This window comes from Ursus americanus, chromosome 4, assembly GCF_024610735.1.
Source record: "Ursus americanus isolate L20-20 chromosome 4, mUrsAme1.1.p, whole genome shotgun sequence".
Taxonomy (NCBI): domain Eukaryota; kingdom Metazoa; phylum Chordata; class Mammalia; order Carnivora; family Ursidae; genus Ursus; species Ursus americanus.
The window spans coordinates 67,025,216-67,041,156 of record NC_142130.1 but is presented as its reverse complement, the minus strand read 5'-3'; positions in this window follow the sequence as shown (position 1 = coordinate 67,041,156).

Sequence of the window (15,941 nt, the reverse complement as noted above, 5' to 3'; positions counted from 1 at the left end):
AGGGATTCTGCACAAGGGTAGAAGAATAAATGTTGGGAAATTGCAATGCTTTATATCATAATGAAACAAGATTTGATCCCTGTTTGGCAGTCATGAAGGGCCTTCTGTAAAACATAATGGGTACCATTCCCTTGGCTGAGAGCAGTATCTGGTGAGGCCACTTCCCTGTTATTTGCTAGCCTCCTACATACTGGGTTGACATTGATATATTACCCCTTAATGAATAAATTCATTGAACAGTCAAGGTGGCAGAGCTAGGTAAACACACCGAACATTTTATTACTCATTAGAGATATTTGGTCATTTGTAAGGTTGGCATATTGCTGACTGTGTTTTCACTTCCATTTTCTTCAACTAAGTCATAACGCTCAATTGTTTTTTCCTTAAAATATCTCTTCTATTTATACATTCCTCTCCATTCCCTTTTCTCAACAGTCATTCAGAGTTGGAAACGTGTAACTATTTTCTCCAACTGTCACCTCTCTCCCCTTTCAATCATTTTAATGCATCAATCTGATTACTCTTTGCAGGAGAGTGATGTCATTAACCAATTCCTCTGCTCAATACCACACACAATATCGATTCTCCACTGCATACGGTATCCAGTTCTTTTAAGTCCTTTACAGGTCTACACCTTCAAGCCTTGTTCCCACCGTGCCCCACCAAGCATATTCTATTCCGCTCGGCCTGATGCTCTCTCTGTCCTCTGACGTACAATGTTCATGCTCACATCTGTGTCTTTGCTACTGTTGCTTCATCTGCTTCACCTGACCTTGCTTTTCTCACGGTAAGTCCAAATTCTGCCCTGCTCTGTGGCCAAATTAGAATCCAGTTTCAAGAAAAAATTTTAAAAATATTCTAGCCTATCATAACTTCTCCCTTCTCTCATTTTTATACATATAACCATTCTCTTATTTTGTATCTCCAAATAGATTTTGAGCTGTTTGAAGGAAAGTGTCATATACTTCTTGTCCTCGCCAGAGTGCCCAGCAACATGATATTGGTGGTCTAAGGTGAATCACACCAGCTGTCATTGTGCTCTCCGTATGCCATTAGAAGCACAATACATTTCTTGAATGATTGCCTTGACAGTTTTAAAAGAATTTCGTCAAATGTTGACTACTTACTATAATGCTTTTTATGTTGCTCGGTTCTTCTTCATATCAGAATTTGTCCAAAATACTGCTAAACTCAGCTTGTAATAAAGTCACCACTAAAATTATAGAGGCCAAAGCACAAATGGACTTTGATTATAGGTGGACGTTAACTTTCAAAGAGCAAGCTTTGACTATTCAATTCTGAAGTTTCCATTAAAAGACACTCCATGACCTCAGCCTTAAGCCCTAGGAGAGTCAATTGAATTTGTACTTCATAACCTAGGAAGGCCAGATGCTAGTCTACTCAGTTCTGTGGCAGAAAGATATTCAGAAGCATCTGAAGGTCAACCACGAGGATAAACTCAAGCTCAATAAAAGAAATAAAAAAAATGAATAATTTAAAGTGATGCATAACACACCATTTCGTTGCAGTTAATTCTATTTTCCACCTCTTTACTGTAAGACAGTCCAAACATAAGAAATTCTAATTCTTTTCATACCCCGGAAAACATTTTTATGAAGAAGTAAGTGTGAAAGTGACTCAGGTTCAAAGTAATGAAATTATTCCTATGCCTCAAATTTGTCTTGTAGAAAATCCAGACAAACTAAATTTCTCCATTCAGGTCAGAAAACAATATATTTCAGGATAGACAACAACCCTGCATAAATGTTACATGGCTTTTGTCCTGGCTGTTGCTACTGTTTTCCTCCATTGTCTTCAGGAATTTAAAGCCATCTGAGTAAACATTCTTGTTTCCTCACCTGCAAAATGAGAGAGCTAAATCCAATCAGCCCTCCTAGTTTGCACCACTGCAAAATGAAAATGATTATCATCTCAGTATATCGGAGTCAGTGACCTGCATTACACGAGCCTTTTGTAGGCAAAATATTGAGGGAATAAATAATACAGTTAGGTGAAAATTCTCTCTTCATTGGAAAAACTATTTGTTCACACAAAAATTAATTGATCATATTCTCTTGTCACTGTGCAATACATTGAATTGTGAGTTGAGGAAGGAAGGAAGGAAGGAAGGAAGGAAGGAAGGAAGGAAGGAAGGAAGGAAGGAAGGAAGAAGAGGGAGGAAGGAAGTCATAGCATATTAGGAATTGAACTTCAAGGTTTCATAATACAGAGGTCCCCGACTTCCAATGGTGCAACTTACAATTTTGTGACTTTATGATGGTGTGAAAGCAATACACATTCAGTAGAAATCTTAATTTTGATCTTCCAGGCTAGCAATTTGTGGTCCAATCCTCTCTCATTACTCTGGGCAATGGCACCAAAGCCACACCAAACTGCCAGCCACAGGGTTATGAGGGTAAACAACTGAGACACTTAAAACCATTCTGTTTTTCACTTTCAGTATGGTATTCAATACATTACATGAGGTATTCAACACTTTTTTTTTTTTATAAAACAGGCTTTGTGTTAGATGATTTTGCTCAACTGTAGGTTAATGGAAGTGTTCTGAGCACACTAAAGGTAGGCTAGGCTAAGCTATGATGTTGGGGAGGTTAGGTGTATTAAATGCATTTTTGACTTACGATATTTTCACCTTACAATGGTTTTATCAGGACATAACCCCAGCATAAGTTGGGGAAGATCTGTAATATGGTTAAGGAAACAAGACACAAATATATGACATTCTCACAGCAGTGAACTACAACCCTTAAAAAAGAGACATCCTTAGGAAATGTTAAATGCTCTGAGTTCAGGGAAATCGGTGGGTCGAGAAATCAAATTCATTTCAGCTGTTGTATTGAAAACCACTACATCCCATATGCTAGATGCTTTTCTTACATTACTTTCTTTAAGGACATTCGAAGTGGGTTTTGAGCAAGATAACTTTGGCACTTGGAGGATGGAAATCAGAAGTCTGATGGGACAGCCGAAGCATGCACAGGTTAGCAGGAGCAAAGAGAAGTCTGGAAGTAGGGGCATATGGAAACCAATCTACTGGTGTACACAGAAATCTAAACACCTGCATCCCTTTGTAGCTGCCAAATTATTGTCTTCCTGAGACCCCTTCACCAGCTCATCGTCAAAGGTTTAAAGATATTTTTTTTGGGGGGGGGGTTTCAAAAGCATTGTATAGTGAGTATTGTTTCCTGTGACTTAACTCAGCACATCACTAGTAACTGCCGCATTAAAAGCATTTTTTAACCAGACTTTTGATAGTTGGGAACTGCTGTGCAGCCCAGTGGTGAACTCAGGAAAGGTTTAGAGCATCCGCTTACATGTATTTGTAGATTTATTTCTCAGCCATTTCTTGTTTATGCTCAGTCTCTTGGTCGGCTGCCTCAGCATGCATACCTTTTCTTCTCCCACTGACCCCTTGGTGCACTATGGTCAAATTTCTTCATTTATGGGTCAAAGACCTTTCGGGAACAGAGGAGTTAAGCCCCCATAATGACCATTATAACTGGCAATTATGCAGAGTTCTGAAGGTTGATTGTGACTTAGTTTACCCCTTTCTTGAGCATATCAGCATCCCAGTTTTTGATCTTGAATACATGTACTTGCAATATAAGTTAAGTTCTTTGATTAATCACCAGGTAGGACATGAGTCTATATGTAAAAGAATTAATTTCTCTTTCTTCTCCTTAGCTCAAAGCTTCATCCCAGTCAGGTTTTCTCTTGTGAGCCAATGTTTCTTTTTCCAGGTGGTTCCAAAGCAAGCATGGCAAATGCGTTGATAGAGCGGAAGTGTGTACATCTACACCAAACTCACAACACAAACAGACGCGGCTCACCCCCAGTCCGTGGTTTACCGAACACCACACTGAAATGCGAATAATTACGTGGAAGGAAAGATACTTGTAACTTGTTTCTTCCAGCTCATGTACCAAAAGACACAAAGCTATTAGATTTTCTCAAAAACAAACAAAAAAGAGCAAAATCTCCCTTTTCACCCAATAATAAGGTTTTTTTTTTTTTTTTTTAAAGCTCTGGGAAAATCTATTTGATAGAACAGAAACAAAAATGAAGTTGCATTGAATAATGTCAGAAATGGATCCCATAGAAAAAAGCTTCCCAAGAAAAAAGCAGAAGATCGAACAGTCTGACATAATTCTCTGAAAAAGAGATAAACACATGCAGGGCTTGAACAGGCACCCTAGAGTTGTATGAATATAATTATGTATTTGAACTTGAAGGTAAAGTATTTGACATTGGTGAACATTCACTGAACACCTTATAAAGATGAATTCTTTTTTTTTCAACAAAGAATTGCTTGCCACTCCTTAATAAACTTGATGTTCGTTATCACCTGTCCTATAGTCAACATATATTCTCAATTCTTTTGCACTGGTTTTACACTTCTCATTCAGACTTGCTTTTTAAAAATTTTTCCTAATGCTAGAAGATCACTTTCTTGCTTAACTTCCTGCTGTGTCACTATCCCTCTAGAAATACTACTGTTCCTTTTTTTCCAATCCAAATTTCAGGTAGGTAAGAACTGAAATAGAAAAAACATAGAAGTTCAGCTTATCCATGGGTCACAGTCTTGTGATCTGACCTACTAGACGAGGTTAAACAAGTACTGAACAACTCCTTTAGATATGTTTTACCAACCCCTATAATGAGTATTGGAAGCCATTCTCAGCTCTTCACAAGTTCTCAACGTGACACTGCATTCGTACTTTTCAAGGTGAAGAGAGGGGCTAATGAAGCCTACACCTGTTTCCATCTTTTTCGCCTAAAAATCTTATGTGATATCTCCTTTTTTGTCTCTCAAGAAATATTACCCTTACTCATGTCCAAGTCACCCTCCATCTGTTCTCAAATCCAGCCTTCTCCACTTCTTCTGAACCTACATCTTCAATTTTTATCTCTCCACTGGCTCCTTCTCTGCAGTAAAATGGATATTCTCCTCTTTTAAGAAAAGAGACTATGCTTTTCTTCTCCAGGTGCATTACCAAGCTCTCCTTTCTTTCTCTAACCAGTATCTCAAAAGTATAACTCACATTTGCTAGTCATCTACCATCTACTGTCCACTTGTCAAATTTTTTTCCATTCTCTTTTTCCTGCTACCTCCCAGCATTTTATTGACAGTTTTCTCTTAAAGAATCACCATGGACATTCTAAATGGGAGCTCTAATAATGGCTTCTTATTTAGGACTTGTCTTGCTTCTCTGCAACATTTCTTACCCTTGCCTACCTTTTGTCATTGTTGCTGTTGCTTCTGTTCTAAAAACTCACTTTCCTTGGCTACGTGATTTTGCCTTTCCTGGAATTGTTATGTCTCTTGGGATGCTACATGCACCATTTTCTTGGTTTGTTATTTTCTACATACCAAATATGTGTGAGGTCTTGGAAAGATCTGCCTTCAGCATTTTTGTTTCCTGATTTCATTTACCACCTCTTTGTGGATGGCATTCAAATTTATATCTCTGGTTCCTATATCTCCTGAAATAGGGATTGCAATTTTAATAGCCTGCTGGATACGTCCACAGGGATTAGCTTCAGGATCTAAAACTTAAGTGGTTCAAAATCAATATCTTCATTTTTCCTCAACTTCTCCACCACTTGTTTCTATGTCACTTATTTGTGTTAACATTTTTCCTCTTTAAATTTTTAACGTCATCATTCCTGTTTTATTTTCCTCTCAACTGTTACTCCCCACACCATTACAGGACTCCAACTGGTCACCAAGCCAGATAATCCTCCCTCAGCAAGGTTCCAGTATATAATTTTGGTCATCATGTTTTAGTTAAATAATACCTGTTTTAAGTAAGGTTCAAATTTCAGTTACCATGGTATATTAACTGTGTCATTGCATAAAGCCTGAACTTTCTGGTACCTCTTCAGCCTGTAAATCATTATGTAAGTAACATCTCTGCATCATGATTAGTGGCCAGTAACATCACTTCTTTCAAAGGATGTTGATTATTGGTCACTGTACGTCTGGTTTTCCGTTCATGAACAAATTACATATAGTTGCGTTGACTCCTGTCTCCCATGATAAACCCACAGGCTATTTTACAAAAATGGATAGTTGACCAGCAAAAATGAAAGTAGAGGGAATTGACCAGCAAAGATGAAAGTACAGTAAAGAAATGGTAAGTGATAATGCTAGAAAGAAAATTAGACTCAAATGTAAATGAAGTTATAGGAAAACATCACTGACTGTGGGAATGTTGCCACCACCGACGTTCGAGAGACTCTAGACATGCGGCTAGTCACTAGTCACGGCAGGTGGCTTATTGACACAAATGAGGCAAGTGGCTGTGACGAAAAGGATAAAGGTGTCCCGGAGGAAGTGATGTTGGCAAAAAACCCCCACATTCAAGGAATTCTCAGAGATATTTCATGGCACCGAAAGTTCAAAGCATAAAATGTTGGCAGCTGATGTAAACCTAGAAAGGAGTACAATTCACCCAGGCATAGAAAAGATGTTCTCTCTGTGCAGTGAGTTATGCGACAAAGAGGCAAGCACTGTTCAAACTGCTCTTATGTTTTATACAGAAAAATCAAACACACTCATTGTCCGTGTTTCAAATGTTTAAAATGACTGTGGACTAAATAAATATTAGTTTTGCTATTTTTTCACTTCCCTTTACATTTATAACCTAGAGTAAGAGAGGTTCTAATGCTTTGACACATATTTTGAAAGGCTGTAAAACAATCATCACCTTTTGCTTCTTGATTATGAGGTCCTTTTGCATAGTTTCAGCTTGTACGGTCATCTTTATGGTTCCTCATTAATGTGCAAACCAAGGACTGGGGATACTATCGATTCAGTTCCAACAGTTTTCGCATGTGTCCCGTGCTGTATTTTGGTATTTTTGCTCGGGAACTTTCTTACTCTTCTCAGAGAAGGGCGGCAGCCGACGGCGCAAGGGGAGTTTTGCCAGGGGCTTCGAGGCCTTCTCCTGAGAATTACCTACTTCAGGGCCGTAGACAGCTGCAATAATCAACAGCAGCTTCCAGCAGTGTCTGGGCATCCTCCCGAGAATCACTGACTTTGGTGTTGCAGAGACCCAAGTTTATTAGTAGTGGCTTCTCTGTAAGCCTTATATTTCTGGAATTTCTGAAAGCCAGAAGTAATCTTTCTTACTGTTGCTTTACCAGCCCTTTCATGTTCTTAAAATAAATCACTTTGTATTTGTAATACCTGTAGTAATGTGGGTTTTCCTGACTGCCCCCGACTGATACAATGTTTGGCGTCAGAAGAATATCCCAGGTAAAGAGCCACCTAACCGTGAGCTTCGTATTGGTTATCTTGCATAGTGAGAATTGAAGGCAGCAGTGACTGCATCATTAGTGAACATGAGCCGGTCATCTATAAGATACAGGGAAAAACAGCTATGCAAATTATCCCTGGGAGTTACCTAGCATGTAAAGCCTCATGAAAGCAAATGTGGGGACTGCAAGTGACTCTTGGGAAAAAATGATGTGATACAGAGGAGCGTAAGGACTGTGGGGGAGATGCCTACTTCCGAGCACACTAAGATTAAGAAAGAACATTCTCAGGGTTTTAGATTCACGGGTCAAAACACGATCAGGAAACTAGCCCGAAATAGTCTTTCATCTCTGACAGCCTCAGGACTGATGAGTCCAAATACGAGACTGGAAGCTCGAGGCTGCAGGCTGCAAGTCATAGGGCAGGTCCCATTTCCTTCTTCACCAGTTCTCTTCAGCAAAAAGTAGGGCATTGATCTGCGTGTAAGTCAGGACGTGCCCAGAAAAAAAAGAGAAACCATCTGAGTATTAAAGATGCAGGGAATTAAAGGTAGGAATTTGGTCAGTGTTGATGAAAGCGGATTCAAATGTATTTAGGGTGACTGATTCCTGTCCCTACTATGCAGCTGTACTGAAGCTACCCTGGCTTCAGGCCATCCCCATGTCTGGGGCAGCAACTGCACTCGACTTTACAACCCGTCTCCAAGCCACCAACATTGATCCCCTACAAAGTATACTTCAGAGAACCTTCCTGAAGCAAAGCTCCATGTGCACCACAACAGAATGGGGGAGTTTGGCTAATGTTCCGTACAGGTGTGACCAAGTCCTTCCTTGCAGTGGGGTCAAATAGATGCTCCCTCAGAGGGGGCAAAAGCCCCCTCTGAGTCAAAATTTTCCAATAGATAGAATGAAGGGATTGGTGTACGTTGGTAGATTTCACATTCTTTTAGCCTTGTAATGTTCTTTTCAAAAAAGCACTATATGGAATTACAAACGATAACAAGAGATTTGCTCTGAATGAGAGATCCTGGTTTATGTAGACTTAGCAGCCCCAAGCTCTTTGCCCCAGCCCTCTGACCACAAAGTAGTTCTCATGGGGATCCCCCATAGCACATTTTGAAAACCACTAGAGTAGGAGATTTTAAGGTCCGTTCAGCTCTAAATATTATTACTTTTTTCCTACTTTGTAAATAATCCTCATGAACATATCATAAGTAAAATAGAAACCAATCTTCTTAGCTTAGACACTGAAGACCATTTATAAACTGGTTCTAAATTATCATTCCTCTGTTATTCTTTATGTTTTTCTTCATAGACTCTGAATTAGTAACTCACGTTGAATGAATTAATGTGTTTAGAGAACACTATGTAACTTCCTACTTCTAATATACTAATATGCCTTCTCTCTGTGTATTGACAGCCTCATTCACCTACTTACTTGAATCTTACATATACAAGGCCTAGCTCTTGATTTTTTTCATTAATTAGATCATTTAGTTTCATTGATAAGTGAATCATTTATGTTTCTAGCTGCATTCAGCAGAAAATCTTAAATATATTAGTAAATATATAAAGACTTATTTTTCTTTTACAAAAAATGAATCTGGAGTAAAGGTGGTCCACGGCTGTATGATTGTCTATAGTCATCAAGAATCTGGCATCTTCTTTCTTTCTTTTCTACCATCTAGCATGTAAAGGTGTCTCATGAGCTAAGAGGGATGTAGACCTCCAGCCATTTAATCCACACACCAAGCAGCTGAAGAAGAAGGTAAAGTTTGTTATTAGAAAACACCCTAATTTTCTATTTTCCATTTTAAGGAGTTTTCCTGGAAGTTCTACCCAACTTCTTTCTTTGTTTGGAATTTAGTCACATGGCTGAAAAAATGATGTCTTTCGGCACCTGAAAATGATTATATTATTATGGAAGACAGAAAAATGGACATTGGATAGAAAACTTGTAGACTCTGCCACAACAACAAATCTATTTGCTCCTTTGAGACTACAGTCAGCATACTAAATTGTGAAATTCTATTACTTATTTTCTTTACATTCCTAGCACCTGGCACAGTATCACAATACACAGATGAATAATAATGAATGAATAACAGCCTTATCTTTTTTTAAACTGACATTTGGCTAGCCAGCCAGAATGTCAAGAAGGGGCCCACATCATACTTGTGCTAGGACTCTGAGCAGTACCAGAAAATAACTGGCCAAGCGGGACAAGAATGATTTGTATTTGGGAATGCTCCTTCAAAAGAAAGAAACTAAAGCTGAATATTACTAACTTCTGCCTGTCAACAAATATATATTATTTTACCCAAGTTTAATTTTTAGTTTCATCCAATATTGAGTTTTATCTTAACTTTTTATAGTACCTTCAGATTTCTAATATAATACATTTTAAGATATATATTTATATAAAGAATAGAAGTTTGATAAAGTACACGTAAGAATTTGTTTTTGTCACACAAGAAAAAGCTATCATTTTTTTCATAATATATTTTAATATATTTCACACATTATAATTACATTTAACATCCTGCTGCCACAATATTGGGTAGAAATCTTCATGAATCTAGAAAATCCAGGTTTTAGACTAATGAAATATCAAGGGAAACTCCTATACTTCTCATTAGCTCTAAGTGGTTCCTCAGCAACTAGTCACAAAATACAGAAACACATAGCCACAGACGATGCGATCAGAACAACAAAAGCCATATTTAAAAAATGTATTCATCTATCTATCTATCCATCCATCATCTATCTATATCTATCTATCTATCTATCTATCTATCTATCTATCTATCTATCTATCATCTATCATCTATCTAATCTATGATCTATCTTCACATCTTCTATTTATTGCCTTACTCCAAAAATGATTTAGGTGGCTTACAAATGTATACTATGATAAGTGATACAGAAATGAAATTTAAATGTCCAGGTAACAATAATCAGAGCAAAGGAAAATTAAGGGTAGATCAATTCAGGAATTAGGTAATTAAATGACATGCATGCCACAAAATTTTACTCTCTTTCCAGAAGTCAGCCATGAATTTGGTTCTCAGATTTCTCATAACCTGGGGAAAGTGTTTCCAGAGAACTGTGAGATCAGGAGAGGCACACCTCAGAGATATTGCAGGTGCAGTTCCAGACCACTGCAAAACAACTAATATCCCAATAACATGAAGCAAATGAATTTTTTTGGTTTTCCAGCATATGTAAACATTATGTTCACATGATATGGAAGTCCATTAAGTGCGTAATATCACTATTCCTAAAAAATGTACATACCTTAATTAAAAAGTACTTTATTTCTAAAAAAATGCTAACCATTGACATGCTTTCAGTGAGTTGTAATCTTTTTGCTGGTGGAGGGTCTTGCCTCAAAGATGATGGCTCCTGGCTGATCAGAGTGGTGGCTGCTGAAGGCTGGGGTGGCTGTGGCAATTTCTTAAAATAGGACAACAATGAAGATTGTCACATCAATTGAGTCTTCCTTTCACAAATGATTCTCTGGAGCATGCAATGCTGCTTGACAGCATTTTACCTACAGAACTTCTTTCAAAATTGGAGTCAATCCTCTCACACCCTGTTGCTGCCTTATCAACAAAGTTTATGTACTATTCTAAATCTTTTCTTGTCATTTCAGCAATCTTCACAACATCTTTACTGGGAGCAGATTCCATCTGAAGAAGCCACTTCGCTCATCCGTAACAGGCAATGCCTCATCTGCTTAAGTTTGGTCATGAGGTGGCAGCAATGCAGTCCCGTCTCCAGGCTCCACTTCTAATTCGAGTTCTCCTGCTATTTCCACCATATCTGAAGTGACTTCTTCTGCTGAAGACTTGAACCCCCAAAGACATCCATGAGGGTTGGAATCCACTTTTTCCAAACTCCTGTTCATGTTGATACTTTGACCCCTTCCCATAAGTCATGAGTGTTCATAATGACATCTAGAATGGGGAATCCTTTACAGAAAGTTTTCAACTGATTTTGCCCAGACCATCAGAAGATTCACTTTCTATGGCAGCTATAGCCTTACAAAAATGCACTTCTTAAATAGTAATACTTATAAGTCGAAATTACTCCGTGATCCATGGGCTGCAGAATGCATGTTGTACTAGCAGCCATGAAAACAACATTAATCTCACACATCTCCATCAGACCTCTTGGGGGACCAGGTGCATTTTCAATGAGCAGTCATATTTTGAATGGTATCATTTCTTCTTAGCAGAAGGTCTCAACAGTAGGCTAAAAATATTCAGTAAACCATGTTGTAAAAGATGTGCTGACATCCAGGCTCTGTGTTCCATTTATAGAGTAGATTTAGCATAATTCTTAAGGGCTCTAGGATTTGGAGGATGGTAAGTGAGCACCAGATTCAACTTCAAGTCACCAGCTTCATTTAGCCCCTGAACAAGAGAGTCAGTCTGTCCTTTGAAGCTTTGAAGCCAGGCACTGACTTCTCTCAAGGTATGTGGATCCTAGATAGCATCTTCTTCCAATGTAAAACTGCTTCACCTACATTGAAAATCTGGTGTTTCGTGTAGGCACCTACATTAATCATCTTTGCTAGATCTTCAGGATAACCTGCTGCAGCTTCGACACCAACTTTTACTTCACCTTGTACTTTTATGTAATAGAAATGGCTTCTTTCCTTAAATCTCATGAACCTGTCTCTGCTAGATTCAAACTTTTCTTCTGCAGCTTCCTCATCTCTTTCAGCCTTCATAGAACTGAAGAGAGTTGGGTCTTTGCTCTAGATTAGGCTTTGATTTAAGGGAATATTGTGGCTGGTTTGATCTTCCATCCAGACCACTCAAACTCTCCATTTCAGCAATATCACTCTTTTGCTTTCTTATCATTCATGTGTTCCTTGGAGTAGCACTTTTAATTTCTTTCAAGAACTTTTCCTCTGCATTCCTGGCTTGGCTAACTGGTATAAGAGGCTTAGCTTTCAGCCTATCTCAGCTTTAAATATGCTTTCCTTACTAAACATCATCATTTCTAGCTTTTGACTTAAAGAGAGAGACATGTGACTCTTCCTTTCATTTGAACACTTAGAGGCCTTTCTTTGAAGGGTTATTAACTGGCCTAATTTCAATATCATTGTGTCTCAGGGAATAGGGAGACCCAAGGAGAGCAAGAGAGATGGAGAAACAGCAGGTCAGTGGAACACAGAACACACAGAACAGTTATTCAGTTAGCTATCTTATATGGGTGCAGTTCATGGCACCCCAAAACTATTAATTATAACATCAAAGATCACTGATCACAGATCACCGTAACAAATACAATGATCTTGAAAAAGTTTGAAATACTGTGAAAATTACCAAAATGTGACACAGAGACATGAAGTAAGCAAATGTGATTGGAAAAATTGCACCAATACACTTGCTCAACTCAGGGCTGTCACAAACCTTCAATTTATAAAAAAAATAAAACGAAACAAAAAATCCCCAAAAACCCCACTATATCTGTGAAATGCAATAAAAGGATGTATGCCTGTATTGGAGAATTCAGTTAAATACCTATCAGGAGAATTCTAAATCTAGGGAAATAAGATTGTTCACTGCTGGTTAAATTATGAGATCAAGAAATGATTTTAATGGGAACATTGGCTCCTAGATAAGCTGACTTTGAAGTGAACTGAATACACACACACACAGAGATTTTGAAAGAGGAGTTATTGGTCATAGAAGCACAGAAAAAGGTGAGCCCTGTAGCTTCAAGTTAGTGTATCCAAATGGTGCTTAAACAAATATAGTGGTTTCTTTTTCAAGATGTTTATTGATGTTCCTTAAGGATAAGAATTGATTTAAACAATGTTAAGTAAGTTTGGGAAACAATTAATTAAACAATGTTAGATTAGTTTCCTTATTATAGGAACTCACAGCATATTTAATATTTAATTTGCATTATGAGCTTATAAGGAGGAATTAAGTGTAAAAGATTTTCCAAACTTAGTTGACAGTTATGGCAAATGCTATGCTATGTTTTTATTGCACTGTTTTCCCTTCCTGAACACAGAAAGATCCAGCCTCCTCTGCAGTTAGGTCAGGACATGACTGAATTCTAACAAGGTGGGACAAAAGGGGTATAAACTACATCCAAACCTGGACTTAGTCTTATAATTCTTCAGTTTTCTCTTCTTTATTGTGACTTTGGAGGCCACATATTCCAGACAGCATGACTGCAAGATGGAGGGTTACCTGTCCTGCCCTGAAATGTGATGTGAGTGAAAAAAAAAGCACTTTCATGTTGTCTAGTCATTAAGATTTTAGGGTTTATGTATAATTTCAGCCTAACTTTGCCTAGCCTCTGGATTGTAGTCAAGCTCTTAATTTTGGGAGAACATTTATAAGCATTTTATTTATTAACATGAAATGTTGTTCTAAGGTGAATGGTTGAAAGCTATATGCCCGAGTAGTTGAATGAATGATTTTGCCTATAGGATTGCTAATAAGTTACTTGTGGAAGAAGTTTTACCCAAAATCCCAAGTATTGGTTTCATAACGTTGTATTTGCTCACTTGGAGGCCACGACCCAAATATTAAGTGTAATGTCTCAGAGGAAATAATCCAGTACAGAACAACAAGACATAAGTTTTAGACATTTAGACATACTGCCATGTAGTCATGATTTTAGACTTTTGCTTTGTCTGTGGGTCAGGAAAGGAGATGGTGAAAAGACAATTGGTCATCACTATTTCTGTCACTTTAGAAAATTGCAGTCAGGCTCTGAGGCTCCTATGCTTCCTCTCTTCAGTCTTGGTTTGTTTCCTTGGGAACACTGGATGTGATCTGTTGTAACACTATCTTTCCTCTACAAAGGAGAATTGTCTGTTTAGGCATCTGTCCTCTTTGATGCAATTTTTTATATATTATTAACTAAGCTACATCTCATTTGAACCTCACTAGTTTTTCCCCAGTGTTTCTTTTGTTTCAGAATCCCATTTTGGATATTACAGTGCATTCAGTCGTCCTGCTTCCGTACCAACTCTGGGCTGTGACAGTTTCTTAGACTCACCTTGTTTGGCATTCCTTACCCGGGCAGGTATCTCTACGATGATTACTCTTAAATATCAGCTTGGCTAGATTATAATACCTGGTTATTTTTGTCAGTACAGTGGTCAACATCTGTAAGCAGTTGACTTTAAGTAAAGATTACCCTTGATAATGGGGGCGGGGCCTCATTCAATCAGCTGAAGATCTTAAGAGCAAAATCTGAGGTTTTCCAGAAAAGAAGGAATTCTGTTTCAAGACTGTGGTATCAATTCTTTGTCCAAGCTTCAAATTTGCCAGCCTGCCCTGCAGATTTCAGTCTTGCCAGTATCCCTAATCACAGGAGCCAGTTCCTGAAAATAAAACTCTTTCTCTATGCCATACATATTATATAGAGATATATACACACGTATATGAAATCTAATACACACATAATCTTATATGTGTAATCTGATATCTAATCGATATACACAAACACTCTCAATTTTTTTATGTTTTTCTTTTTTCATGGTAAGGCTAGAGTTATAGGTTTGGAGGACTGTATTTTTGTCATTCTCCTCACTTCATCACATTGTATCAAGAGCACGTGCTACCAACGCGACTCACTGATGATGCTGACCACAGTCCCGCGGCTGAGGTAGTTTTCCAGGGTTTCCCGCTACCTTTTATTCCCCCCTTTGCTCACTCTGCTTTTTAGAAGCTGATCACTAAGTGAAGTCCATGCACAACGGAGAGAGTTGGGGTGGGGAGAGTCCAGCCCTACTTTCTTGGGCGGTAAAAATTATTTAGCGTTCTTCTGTGCGGGAGATTTGTCTCTTCTCCCCCATTGATTTATTTATTCAAGCATTTATTTATATCAGTATGAAGTCATGGGTATTTTGTACTTTATGCAGTGATACATTATTTATTTTGTTGTTCAAGTTGTTTCAGGTGTAGCTGTTGGGTACCTTTCAATTGGCTCCTGTGTCCCTTTGACATGCTCCCATCCTTTTGATTTGGGGGCACTTCCTTACGCTCTGGTACTACACGAAGCCCCAGGCTCATCTCGTATACTCCCTGCTCCAGCTGTAGTATCAGCCATCTCTCCAAGGAGTCTTAGTTCCTTTTATTGCAGAATAGCCTTAGGAAGCAGGATCTGGGAGCTGGGGTCATGATCTTGTAACTTTTTTTTTTAATGCAATTCATGACAAAAATAATTCCTGGAACTTGAATACCGTCAGACAACAGAATGTGGGGCATTACACACCCCAGGGTGATTTCACGTGCCACCCCCTTCCCTCACCAAAGACGCTCAAATCCAATTAGAGACACACTAATACAAATGGGAGAGCCAGATTTCAGCCGCCGATTTAGACATGGCCAAGGATCTGCGGTGGAAGATGGCAGACTGCAGTGGTAAGAGGAGGAGCATTGACTCAGACAAGGGTAATTATAATCATTTTGCAGAGTTTAAGAGACGCAGTGATAAGCATAAAGTACCACCACGGGGCATAGAGTAAGAAGAAAGCACTCAGTACATGATAGCCAATACGGTATATCTTATAAGAAAATATATGTAGTACAGAATTAGGCATTCTACTGCAGTTTTGATACAACTGAGTGATAGAGGGGGTAGAAAGTGACTCTGTATGTTGGGGGGACTTGCATATC